Here is an 11467-nt window from a genome sequence, read left to right on the forward strand (position 1 = left end):
CCACTTGAGCCACAGGTGCTAAGCCAGGACTTTTGAGAGAAGTCTCACTATGTTGTCCAGACTCTTGGGCTCAACTGATCCTCCTTTCACGGTCTCCGAACATGCTGGAGTTACAAATGGTGAGCCACTAGCACCTGCTGGTTTTGTTTTTGTTTGTTCTTTTTAATGTCTTTACAGTGCTGAATTTTGTTGGCCTGCTCTGTGCTCAGTCAGTATTCAGCAAATAATCATTCAGCAGTAACTTTGTTGGATTTCTCTATCTTACTCTTGAAGACAAATTATTTTGTGTAATATGGAAAGGAAGAATGTGTTCTCTCTGCAAACTAAGTTCCTTTCATTTGAAACTTGTAGAGGAACTTCTAAATGTGGAATTTGCCAAAACGCTGCTTGTGAAACTAGTGGGCTGGTGACCGCCTGTAGGCAAGATGATAATGATAGCTAATACTTCATAGCACTTAATAGTTGCCAACATCAATTATCATATGTATATGAGCTCATTTACTCCTTACAACTGCACTATGCAGTATGTCACTATTCACCCTTTATGGATAAGAAAACAGAAGCATTGAGAGATGAGGTAGCTTACCCAAATTCATACAAATAATAACTGGCTGAGTCAGGGTTTGATCCCAGCCTGTAGAGTTCTTGTGTTTACCAACAAGTTGTACTGCACCATGAATAAGTCAATCTTATATATAAGAACTTTGTTTAGGGGACAAAGGAGGAGGGAGGAGGACTTTTGTGTGTTTGTAGGGGTGGTTGGGAACAAGATGAAAAATGAGGTTGAGGGCTGGCATGGTAGCTCACACCTGCAATCCTCGCACTCTGGAGGAAGGAAGCAGGTACATTGCTTGAGCTTCATGAGTTCGAGACCAGCCTGAGCAAGAGCATAACCTCGTCTCTACTAAAAATAGAAAAATTAGCCAGGCACGTGTAGTTGCAACTACTTGGGAGGGTGAGGCAAGAGGATCATTTGAGCCCAAAAGTTTGAGGTTGCTGTGAGCTATGATGCCACAGCACTCTACCCGGGGCACAGAGTGAGGCTCTGTCTCCAAAAAAAGAAAGAAATGAAATGAAAAGGTTGAAAAGAGGAATGATAGGGCAGCACCTGTGGCTCAGTGAGTAGGGTGCTGGGCCCATATACTGAGGGTGGCAGGTTCAAACCCAGCCCCAGCCAAACTGCAACAAAAAATAGCCTGGTGTTGTGGTGAGCACCTGTAGTCCCAACTGCTCAGGAGGCTGAAGCAAGAGAATCTCCTAAGCCCAAGAGCTGGAGAGCTGTGAGCTGTGTCGCCACGGCACTCTACCGAGGGCGACAAAATAAGACTCTGTCTCTTTAAAAAAAGGAAAGAAAAGAGGAATGATAGACACGTGCTTCATCATTTTGAGCCACTTCATGTCAGGAAGAGTGAGGATGAGATGCTGCAGGAGCTGATGTGTGAAAGACTGAGGCTCTAGGCTCTAGACTAGTTGCTACCAAGTATGCAGTGAGGGCCATTACTCACAGCTCCTCACTCTGCCATGAGCCACTGTCTAGCTTTCATGCCCCACTGGGCACTACTTCCCCTGCAGAGTACGGTTGTGCCTAGTGGAACGGCAACAGGCTCACAGCGGATGGGGGTGCCAGGACAGTTGGGTCCTGGCCAAGAGGCTGGAACAAAATACAATAAGAGGCCTTGTGCCTGAGCACATGTGAAGTATGCTGCGTGGGCAATCCAGAAATAACTGGGGAAACTTCAAAGAATGCATCAGAATTCCTGAATGAGCAGGCGAGGGCTAGGAGCTTGTTGAGACTGAAGTGTTAGTGTTTGTGTGATCTCATTTGCACTCATTGCTAGTGAGATCTAGTACATTTCAATTTCACAGTGGAATTATTATATAGTCATCATACAAGGCTAGTGCAGATCTATATTTATTGACATGGAAAGAGTCATCCTAGTGATAAGTGACAGAAGTAGAACACAAACTGTACAGAGCAGGCGTATCCAGTGCTATTCAAGGACCTGGGCACTGAGTACAGAGAAAATCTACTCACCTGGCCTGCTGTGTTTGGGTGGTCACTGACAGGATTTAAGACAGATATCCAAAATCTACAGTAATAGAAAACAGAGTCTTTGGAATACTGAGGTTAATTTCTAAACCCAGAAAGCAACCTTTCATTTTATTAATGAGAACATGAAGGAAGGTAGGTAGTACTCCAAGCAGTTGGCTGCTCACATCTGGAACAGGTGCACCAGCAGTACATCACAGGAAGTACATCTGAATGGCAGGCACTGTTAGTGGCCAGTCTTGTTTTTCCTCCATCTCATGAAACTAGGTTCTGTTCAGCTATTAAGTAGTAGCAAATCCCTCCCTGTCCCCAAGGTTCAAATTAGTCTTCACCAGACATAAGTCTATTCCTTTTGCCAGGAAATGTTTTAGAAAAGAGTCTGATGTGTGATTCTGACCAAGTTTAGGAATGTTTTCTTGCTTTTAAAAACAACAGCCTCTTCTGGTTTTGGGACACTGAAGATGTGACACCTGTGCCTGCTATAGCTGTCCGGCATCCATGAGGCTTTTTTCTAAGCAGGAACCAACGGCCTGCCAGAATGGGAAGAAGAGAGAGCATGAGTCCTTCACGATGCTGTTGAGCTGCAGAAATCACCAGTCCTGAAAACTCCACCCCAGGACCTCTTGTTTTGATGCAGACACATGTTGTTACACTTTAATATTCTTTTTTTTTTTTTTTTTTTTTTTACAGAGTCTTATCTGTTGCCCAGGCTAGAATACCAGGGTTTTGGCCAAGCCCATGACAACCTCAAACTCCTGGATTCAAGTGATCCTCCTGCTTTAGCCTCCTGAGTAGCTGGAACTATAAGTACTCACCACAGGCCCAGCTAATTTTTCTACTTTTTAGTAGAGTAGGGGTCTCACTCTTACTCAGGCTGTTCTCAATCTCTGAGCTCAAGGGATTCTCCCTTTTAAGCCTCCCAGAGTACTAGGATTACAGGTATGAGGCACCATGTCTTGCTCATTTTAATATTCTTAAATGTGAGCTATATCTTACAAGCAAGAACATCTTAGTTCCAGAAAAATACAGAATGTCAGATTTAGAAAAGAAATCTCCTTATTGTTCATGTCATCTTAAATTGGGTGCTCTGTTAAGAGTCAAATCATCCAGGCTCGGCGCCTGTGGCTCAAGCGGCTAAGACGCCAGCCACATACACCTAGGGTGGCAGGTTCGAATCCAGCCCAGACCCAACAAACAATAATGGCTGAAACCAAAAAAAAATAGCCAGGCGTTGTGGCGGGCGCCTGTGGTCCCAGCTACTTGGGAGGCAGAGGCAGGAGACTAGCTTGAGCCTAGGAGTTGGAGGTTGCTGTGAGCAGTGAAGCCATGGGTGATAGCTTGAGGCTCTGTCTCAAAAAAAAAAAAAAGTCAAATCATCCTAAATTATGTCAACATTTTCCAATTCTTTTTTTAAAAATAATAATTACCTGGAATAATAGATCATGGAAAAGTATAGAAAATGGGCTGATATGTGCATGTTTCCTTTCTGAAATAATAATTTAAGTCTGTGAAGTGTTTACTCTGTGCTAGGCACTGCTATAAACACCTTTATACATGGTCTCATTTGATTCTCACAAAAGCCCTGTCATTATCCTCACATTTTACTGCTGAGGAAACCAATGTACAGAAAAGGTAAAGGAATTTTAAGTGGGAGCATCAAGACCTTCATCAGTCAATCCAGCCTAAAAACTGATGGTATCTAAGGCTAGGCATGGTGGCTCACACCTATAATCCTGGCACTCTGGGAGGCTGAGGCAGGAGGACTGTTTGAGGTCAGAAACTCAAGACCAGCCTGAGAAAGAGTGAGATCCTATCTCTACAAAAATATAGAAAAACTGGCTCGGCGCCCATAGCACAATGGTTACAGTGCCAGCCACGTACACTGAGGTTGGCATGTTTGAACCCAGCTTGGGCCAGCTAAAAAACAATGACAACTGTAACCAAAAAATAGCCGGGCATTGTGGCAGCACCTATAGTTCCAGCTACTTGGGAGGCTGAAGCAAGAGAATCACTTAAGCCCAGGAGTTGGAGGTTGCTGTGAGCTGTGACACCACAGCACTCTACCCAGGGCAACATGTAAGACTGTGTCAAAAAAAAAAAAATAGAAAAACTTAGCTGTGTTTGATGGTGGGCATCCATAGTCTCAGCTACTCAGGAGACTGAGGCATGAGGATCATTTGGGTCCTGGAATTTGGAGGTCACAGTGAGCTATGATGATGCTATTACACTCTAGCTAAGGTGACAGAGTGAGACTCTGTTTCAAAATAAATAAATAAATAATAAAAGCCAGTGTATCTCAAGCACTTACTATGTGCCTGGCACAAAGTAAGCACTCAATATATGGGAGCTCTTGGTACTTAAACATACTTCTAACACTCATCCCGTTGTTTTAGGATTATTTTTTTGTCTGGCTTTTCAGACTGTGAGCAAGACAAGGATCAGATCTTCATTCTTGTTTTGAACTCTTTAAGTCATCTTTATTATTTACATACAATACCATAAAACCATTTAAATGTATATTCAATGGTCCAATAAGTGTATATACCCATGTAATCACAATTTCCAATTAAAATTTAGAACATTTTTGTCACCCCAATGAGTCCTTATATTTAACCCTGACCCTAACCAACCACTGATCTGCTTTTTGTCACTATCAATTAGTTTTGCCTGTTTTAGAATTTCATAAAAATGTGATCAAAGAGTAGGTATACTTTTATGTCTGGCTTCTCTCAGTACCCATGTTACTGATATCAGTAGTTTATTTCCTTTCTATTGCTTAGTAGTATTCTATTGTATTAGTATGCCTCACTTTGTTTATCCATTCACATGTTGATGAATATTTGGGTTGCTTCCAGTTGGGAGTTATTTTTTTTCAATTTTTATTTATTTATTTATGTATTTGGCTGAGGCTGGGTTTGAACCCGCCACCTCCAGCATATAGGGCTGGCACCCTACCCTTTTGAGCTATAGGTGCCGCCCTCAGTTTGGAGTTATTAGTAAAACGCTTTTGGAAAATCTTTTTGTGGATGTAAGTTTCCATTTCTCTTAGAAAAAAGTTTTTTTTTTTTTTTTTTACTCAGAGTCTCACTATGTCGCCCTTGGTAGAGTACTATGGTGTCACAGCTCACAGCAACCTCCAACTCTTGGGCTTAAGCAATTCTCTTGCCTCAGACTCCCAAGCAGCTGCCAACACCCGGCTATCTCTTAGAAAACTTTATAAGAAGTGGTGCCTGTAGCTCAGTGGGTAGGGTACCGGCCATATACACTGAAGCTGGCAGATTTGAAACCAGCCCAGGCCAGCTAAAACAGTTGTGGCAGAAAGTCATAATCTGTTTCTATAACCACAATGTCTGGCACACAAGCACTCTGCAAATGATTATCAACACCTCCACAGTCCATTATGGTCTCTTGTGATTGGGAAGATCACTGGTGTCTCCAGGATCATCTGATCCATCCCTTTCACTTTACTAGACATTTTTCTTCCTGAGGAGTCATTAGTCCTTTACATCCTCTGTACCAGCCCGTCTGGCTTCAACATAGGTTCATTGAATTGGGAAACTGAGATCCAGAGAGTAGTGGATCTCACATGAGCAGGCAGGACCGAGCTGGTAGAACTAGGTTTCCAAGACTGGGATTGTTCATTACTGTGTCACTCCTAACACCTAACACCCTGTTGTACATTGTAGCCTCCCATTACATGCTTGTTAAATGAACAGCCAAATGAATAAATTTCTTTTTTTTTTTTTAAAAAGACAGCATCTCACTATGGCGCCCTGGGTAGAGTGCCCTGGCATCACAGCTCACAGCAACCTCCAACTCTTAGGCTTAAGTGATTCTCTTACCTCAGCCTCCCAAGTAGCTGAGACTACAGGCGCCCACCACAACGCCCAGCTATTTGTTGTTGTTGCAGTTGTCATTGTTGTTTAGCAGGTCCAATCTGGGTTCAAACCCACCAGCCTTGGTGTATGTGGCCGGTACCCTACCCACAGAGCTATGGGTGCTGCCCAATAAATTTATTTTAATGCTTAGTTTGAATGGCTAATGCCTCTGCATATGAATATTAAGTGTGTGTGTTCAAACAGGGAAAGGACTGGCCCTTCCTACCCAGGCTCAAAGGCTCAGTCTGTCAATAAATCTTTTTTTGGCAGGGGTTAAATGTTTTCAGCCTACTTATAGCCTTAATCCCCACTAGGGGGCATATATGTACCACAGAGAGGGTCTGTCCTCAGGAACAAGGACTCAGTGGATCCCTCTTAAAGCCACTTCTTTGGTTCTATGCCCTGAACTCTGCCCCCCCCCCCCGAAAACTAACAGCCTTCTCCAGCTTCCCCCTCTAGCTAGGCTGCTGGCTGCGTCCTCTCCTCTCCCCAGGGTCCTACCCCTGGTTGAAGGAGCCAACAGTGGTAGTGGCAGTGGCTGTGAGTGATGGCCTTGCGATCTGTCATCTCTGCCAGAGTCATTGCTTCCTCCCTCAGGGAGACTGATGGGTCCTAGAGAGGCATCTCTCTTTAACCCCTGACATGACAGGCAAGGATATTCAGGGCCCAGAATCTGATCTGCCTTTGTATGTGAGCTCTTATAAAAGAAACAGTGTAAATAACCCTGGCCAACATAGGCCCACCCACAAAGGCATGGCCAAGGCGGGTCCTCAGCTCTACTCTTTGTACCTTTATAGACAGGTCACAGCAGAATTTCCTCAGAATCCCTGGCTCTAGACTCAGGTCCTTTCCACTCTGCACTTTGGCATCAAATTTCGCTTTACTGCTAGCCAGGAGTGACCTTGAGCAAGTTCTGTGAACTTCACTTTCCTTATTGGATAATGAGGATAACAACTGTTCCTGCCTCATAAATGAGACAATGCATAAAATAATAAAGCACTTGGCATAGTGCCTAGTACATAATAAGTGTTTGATATATGTCAGCCATTATTAATCATATTGCTAGTTTGATTTTCATTTTATTAACATAAGCTTCAATGTAAGCCACATCAGTATTCTCTTTTTTTTTTTTTTTTAAATGAGACAGAGCCTCAAGCTGTCCCACTAGGTAGAGTGCTATGGCATCACAGCTCACAGCAACCTCCAACTCCTGGGCTCAAGCAAGTCTCCTGCCTCTGCCTCCCAAGTAGCTGGGACCACAGGCACCCGCCACAACGCCCCACCATTTTTTGGTTGCATCCGCCATTGTTGTTTGACATTGTTGTTTGGCAGCCTGGGCTAGACCCAAACCCTCCAGCTCAGGTGTATGTGGCTGGCGCCGAGCTGGTCTTCTCATTTTTTGAGGTTATGGAGAAACATTCTTTTCTCTAGCTGTACATCTTGGGCTTCTTCCTACCAGGCCCTCCGCAGAGGGGCCATGGAAGCCCAAAAGACTACTCTCTTGCACCATCGCACGCCATTGTGCACTCGGGTTGGGCACCATGCCTTACCCATCTAGTCTTGGACCAGGACCTCTGCTGTATGCCCTTGCTGAAGACTTCACACATGTACACACAAGCAAATGTTTGGGGTGAATGGATAATCCCCATGGTCACATCTGCACCCCAGTGTGACACAAGACAGCAGCAGCTGCTGCAGCTGCTATGGCTACTTCCTTTGCTTCCCCACCCCACCCCCACTACTCATTAGTTCTCTGGTCATGCTCCAATCTCCAGGAGAGACTGGCAGCAGCCCTGAGTCTCAGTCAAGAAGTAGCAGACAGCAGCACCTCCCTGCTCTGGCTGCTGCCCTTGGCTACCCTGCAGCTTTGAGCAGCCTTGTCCCTGTCAGTCAGGCTCCCACCAGCAGAGAGATTAGCATTCAGACAGAGGGAGGGAAGACATCAGGGCAACCACCTCCTGCCTTCTCAGGAGCTGAGACTTACTGGGAAAGCCGAGCCTGTTAGGGGGAGGTATCCTGGCTGGGAACCCCACTGGAGGTAGGAACAGGGCTCTGGGCAGCCATGGTGGTCCTCTAGTACAGGCTACTGGGTGCTCCTCCCTACTCTAGCAGTTCCCCCCTATGCCAGGCCCCCCACTTTGTTTCACAATTGCTGACTGCCCAGCTCTACATGCGCAGATAGATGGGCATAAAGGACCGCAGGGTGAGAAAAGGAGGAACTCCAGCTGTCCTGAATCCACCACTCTTCAGTGAGGTACAATAATTAGGACACTCACTAAGCACTTTACATGTATTATCTAATCAACCTTAAAACAGCTCTGAGAGATAGGTACTGCTATTATCTCCTCTTACTGCTAAGGAAACTGAGGCACAGAGTTGTTCAGAAACCTACCCAAGCCCACAAAGGGAGGAGGGGTAGAGTCACGATTCAAATCCAGGCACTCTGACTCTGGACTCCTTGCTCCTCCCTCCTCCCCAGCTCTGTCTTTCTACTTGCCCTTAACTCGCTCTCTGCCAAGCCCACAACACCCCTGTTCCACTACCAAGCAGCAGCTCTTTGCAGGTAAACAGTAGGGGAGAGGACTCAGCTTCTGTGGGACAGTGTCACAGTCAGGATATAAGTGACTCCCCCACTGAAAGGACCAGCCTCACCACAGGCTTCACATCAGCCCCTGTGATGGGAGCAAGTGGGCTGAGGAAGGGATATCTGGGTCCTGGGAGCCTTCTGTAGTGGAGTTCTAGGCTGAGGGAGGCAACTTTCTGTAGCAGTAGCTGCAAATGTGCAGATTGTGCGGAGAGCCCAGGGTGGGAGAGGCCCTGGGAATAAGAGGCGAGCGTGGGCTGGGTGTGCGGGGAAGGTGTAAACACAATCTGCTCCCACCAAAGCCAGCCTGCTGCCTGGGGGAGAGAGCCCCTCCCTCCCAGCCCACATGGCACCCCAGCTGCCAGGGCCCAGGCAACCTCCAAGCTCAGGCAGCCATATCTCCCCACACTGCCAGAAGCCCCTGCCTCTCTCCTCCCTATTTCATCTGGAACCACCCCCTGGAGGAGCCACTACCTCCTGCACAGGTCCTTAGAGCAGTTCTGCCAAGGGGTGCTGTCTCATGGAAGTGCATCTGGGCCCTGAGCCAGGTCCATGACCTTGGCCTAACAATTCCACAGGCCAGTGGAAAGAGAGGGGCAACTTGAAAATGGTGCCAAGGATGAGGTGACAGAAACATGGCAGGTAGATGAGAGGATGAATGCAAAGATAGGACCAGGGAACACAGAGTAGGTTCCGGGAACAGTGCCCTCTGGCCCTCAGCCTGACAGTCCTGTCACCAGGAAGGCAATGCCTCCCAAGACAGGCTGACAGGAGCTGAGACAAGTGGTCACAGGCTCATGGCCTGGGTCAGGTGGGCACTCCGGCTTTAATGGGCTCCTTGCCCTAGTGTGACCACCCCCTGCCTGCCCTACTTTGAGAGGCTCCCACAGAACTGCCTTTGCACTAACCCCAGGCTCCCTGCAGCACCAGCAGCCTCTCCCCAGCAGGCTGCACCGCCTCCTGATCGGATCCCTCTGCCTTCCGAGTGGGTTCCCCCTCATCTGCTGCAGCTCTTTCCCCTTTCCTTCCTTCAGATGTGGAGCTGCAGCTGAGGTGCTGCTGCTGTCTAGAGAACTCCCCATCTACTGCCTGAAAGTCAAGGGCAGGGGCCAGCCAGGCAGAGAGACATTGCAGCTGGGCCCAACAGTGGGGGGTTGGCTGGGGAGGAGAGGTGTGCAAGCATGAGAGGGCTTTTGAAGATTAATGGCTGTGAGATAGTCGGGAGCAGCTGCCTGCAGGGTCTAGCCTGGATCTCAGAGCAGAAGCGGAAATCTGCTTTTATCTCTGCTCAAGATCGGGCAGGATTGTAAAGAGAGAAAAATGACAGAGCAGCTGGGGGCAAAGGAGGCAGCCGCAGTGACTGAGCAGTCAGCAAATTGACAAAAACAAGTGTCATGCTTTCCCCTTCCCACATGCTACTGCCCATTTGGAACATGCAGACTCACAGAAAACACATTCAGAGGACAAGCTGTTGGCTGCTCCCCTCCAGCTGCAGGCTGATGTGTCATAGATCCAACTGGCATTTCTTACTGAAAATTTCAGCAGAGCAGCCAGTGACAGGATGAGCTCTGGGGACTGGAAAAAGGCCGGTGCCACAGGAGGTGAGTGCCACCAGGGCAAACTGACACCCACACAGCCCTGGGCCACACACCCCCGAGTTCTAACAGAGTAGCTCCCCACCCCCAAGGCAGCTGCAAACTGTTAAGTGTCGAGGAGGCCATGCCATGTCCCTGCAGCCTCCCTGTGAGTGCTGGAGCTCCTGCTTACTAGCTAGGCCATTTAGGGCAAATCATTAAGCCTCGTTATAGTTTCCTCATTTATAAAAGGTAGACAGTATTACCAGTCTCTATGGGTCACTGTGAGTGTTAAATCAGTGAATGGAAGCCCTAGACTGGTAGGCGTGAGTTATCTGCTGTCCCTTGGTTCTGGACTCCTTATTTTCCTGCCCCTTGCTAGGCTCCTGGGCTGCCACAGAATTAACCTGGCTTTCTCAGGCTCAGCAGTCCCTCAGAGGAGCTTCACGAATTCCATGGGAAGGAACCACTCCAAAAGCAATAGCATCTCTGCTCCTCTTGCCAGGCCCAGCCAGGGCCCTGGGGGAAGCTAAGATGGGCAGGTCCAGGTACGGGGAGGGAGGAGTCTACCTTGTCAACTGCTGCTTTTCCTGTTCTCCAGTGGGCTGCTGCTTCAGCTCCCACAGCATCCTCCTGGGATAGGGGACAAACCAGGACCTGAAAGGGAAACAGAAAACCAAAACAGATCATTACCTTCTCCCTTGCTCAGAATGGGACTTGTATTTCAGGGTGGACATTCCAGAGCACCATCTGTCCCTAAGAAGCACTGCACTCAAGGTCGGGCACAGTGGCTCATACTTAGTGTTCTAGGAGGCTGAGGTGGGTGGATTGTTTGAGCTCATAAGTTCGAGACCAGCCTGAGCAAGTGCAAAAACCCATCTCTAAAAATAACTAGTTGTTGTGGTGGGCGCCTGTAGTCCCAGCTATTTGGGAGGCTGAAGCAAAAGAATCTCCTGTGCCCAAGAGTTTGAGGTTTCTGTGAGCTATGATGCCACAACACTCTACAGAGGGCAACAAAGTGAGACTCTGCCTCAAAAAAAAAAAAAAAAAGCACTGCCCTCAGGCCTCCAGAACAACCACTCCTTCATCCCCAAGTCTAGAAAAGATGGTCAAGATAGAACAGGGTTCAGGGTGATGCCTGTAGCTCAGTGAGTAGGGCTCCAGCCCCATATACTGAGAGTGGTGGGTTCAAACCCAGCCCCAGCCAAACTGCAAAAAAAAGAAAAAAAAAGAAAAGAAAAGAAAAGAAAAAAAGATAGAACAGGGTTCTCTTCAAACTAATCCTTGCCCTGTGACCTAGAACATAAGTGGCTCAGGTAGGAGCTGAAGGAATGAGTCCACCCTCTTACTCTTTTTCTTTCTTTCTTTCTTTTTTTTTTTT

At 47.3% G+C, this 11467-nt stretch overlaps 1 protein-coding gene across 1 annotated transcript in view; it reads right to left on the minus strand.

The window, feature by feature from the left end:
• Window positions 1–2440: 2440 nt before the first annotated feature.
• PRCD (photoreceptor disc component) overlaps window positions 2441–11467 on the minus strand; it is a 12502-nt gene continuing 3475 nt past the window's right edge. The window contains exons 4-5 of the mRNA XM_003786098.3: window positions 10657–10743; window positions 2441–2580 (exon numbers count right to left, since the gene is read on the minus strand). The gene's annotated coding sequence lies outside the window, so the exon portion shown is untranslated. The remainder of the gene's footprint in view (window positions 2581–10656; window positions 10744–11467) is intronic.

The sequence above is a fragment of the Otolemur garnettii genome, unplaced genomic scaffold (genome assembly GCF_000181295.1).
Source record: "Otolemur garnettii isolate 467f Iridium unplaced genomic scaffold, OtoGar3 scaffold00018, whole genome shotgun sequence".
In the NCBI taxonomy this organism is placed as follows: Eukaryota; Metazoa; Chordata; class Mammalia; order Primates; family Galagidae; genus Otolemur; species Otolemur garnettii.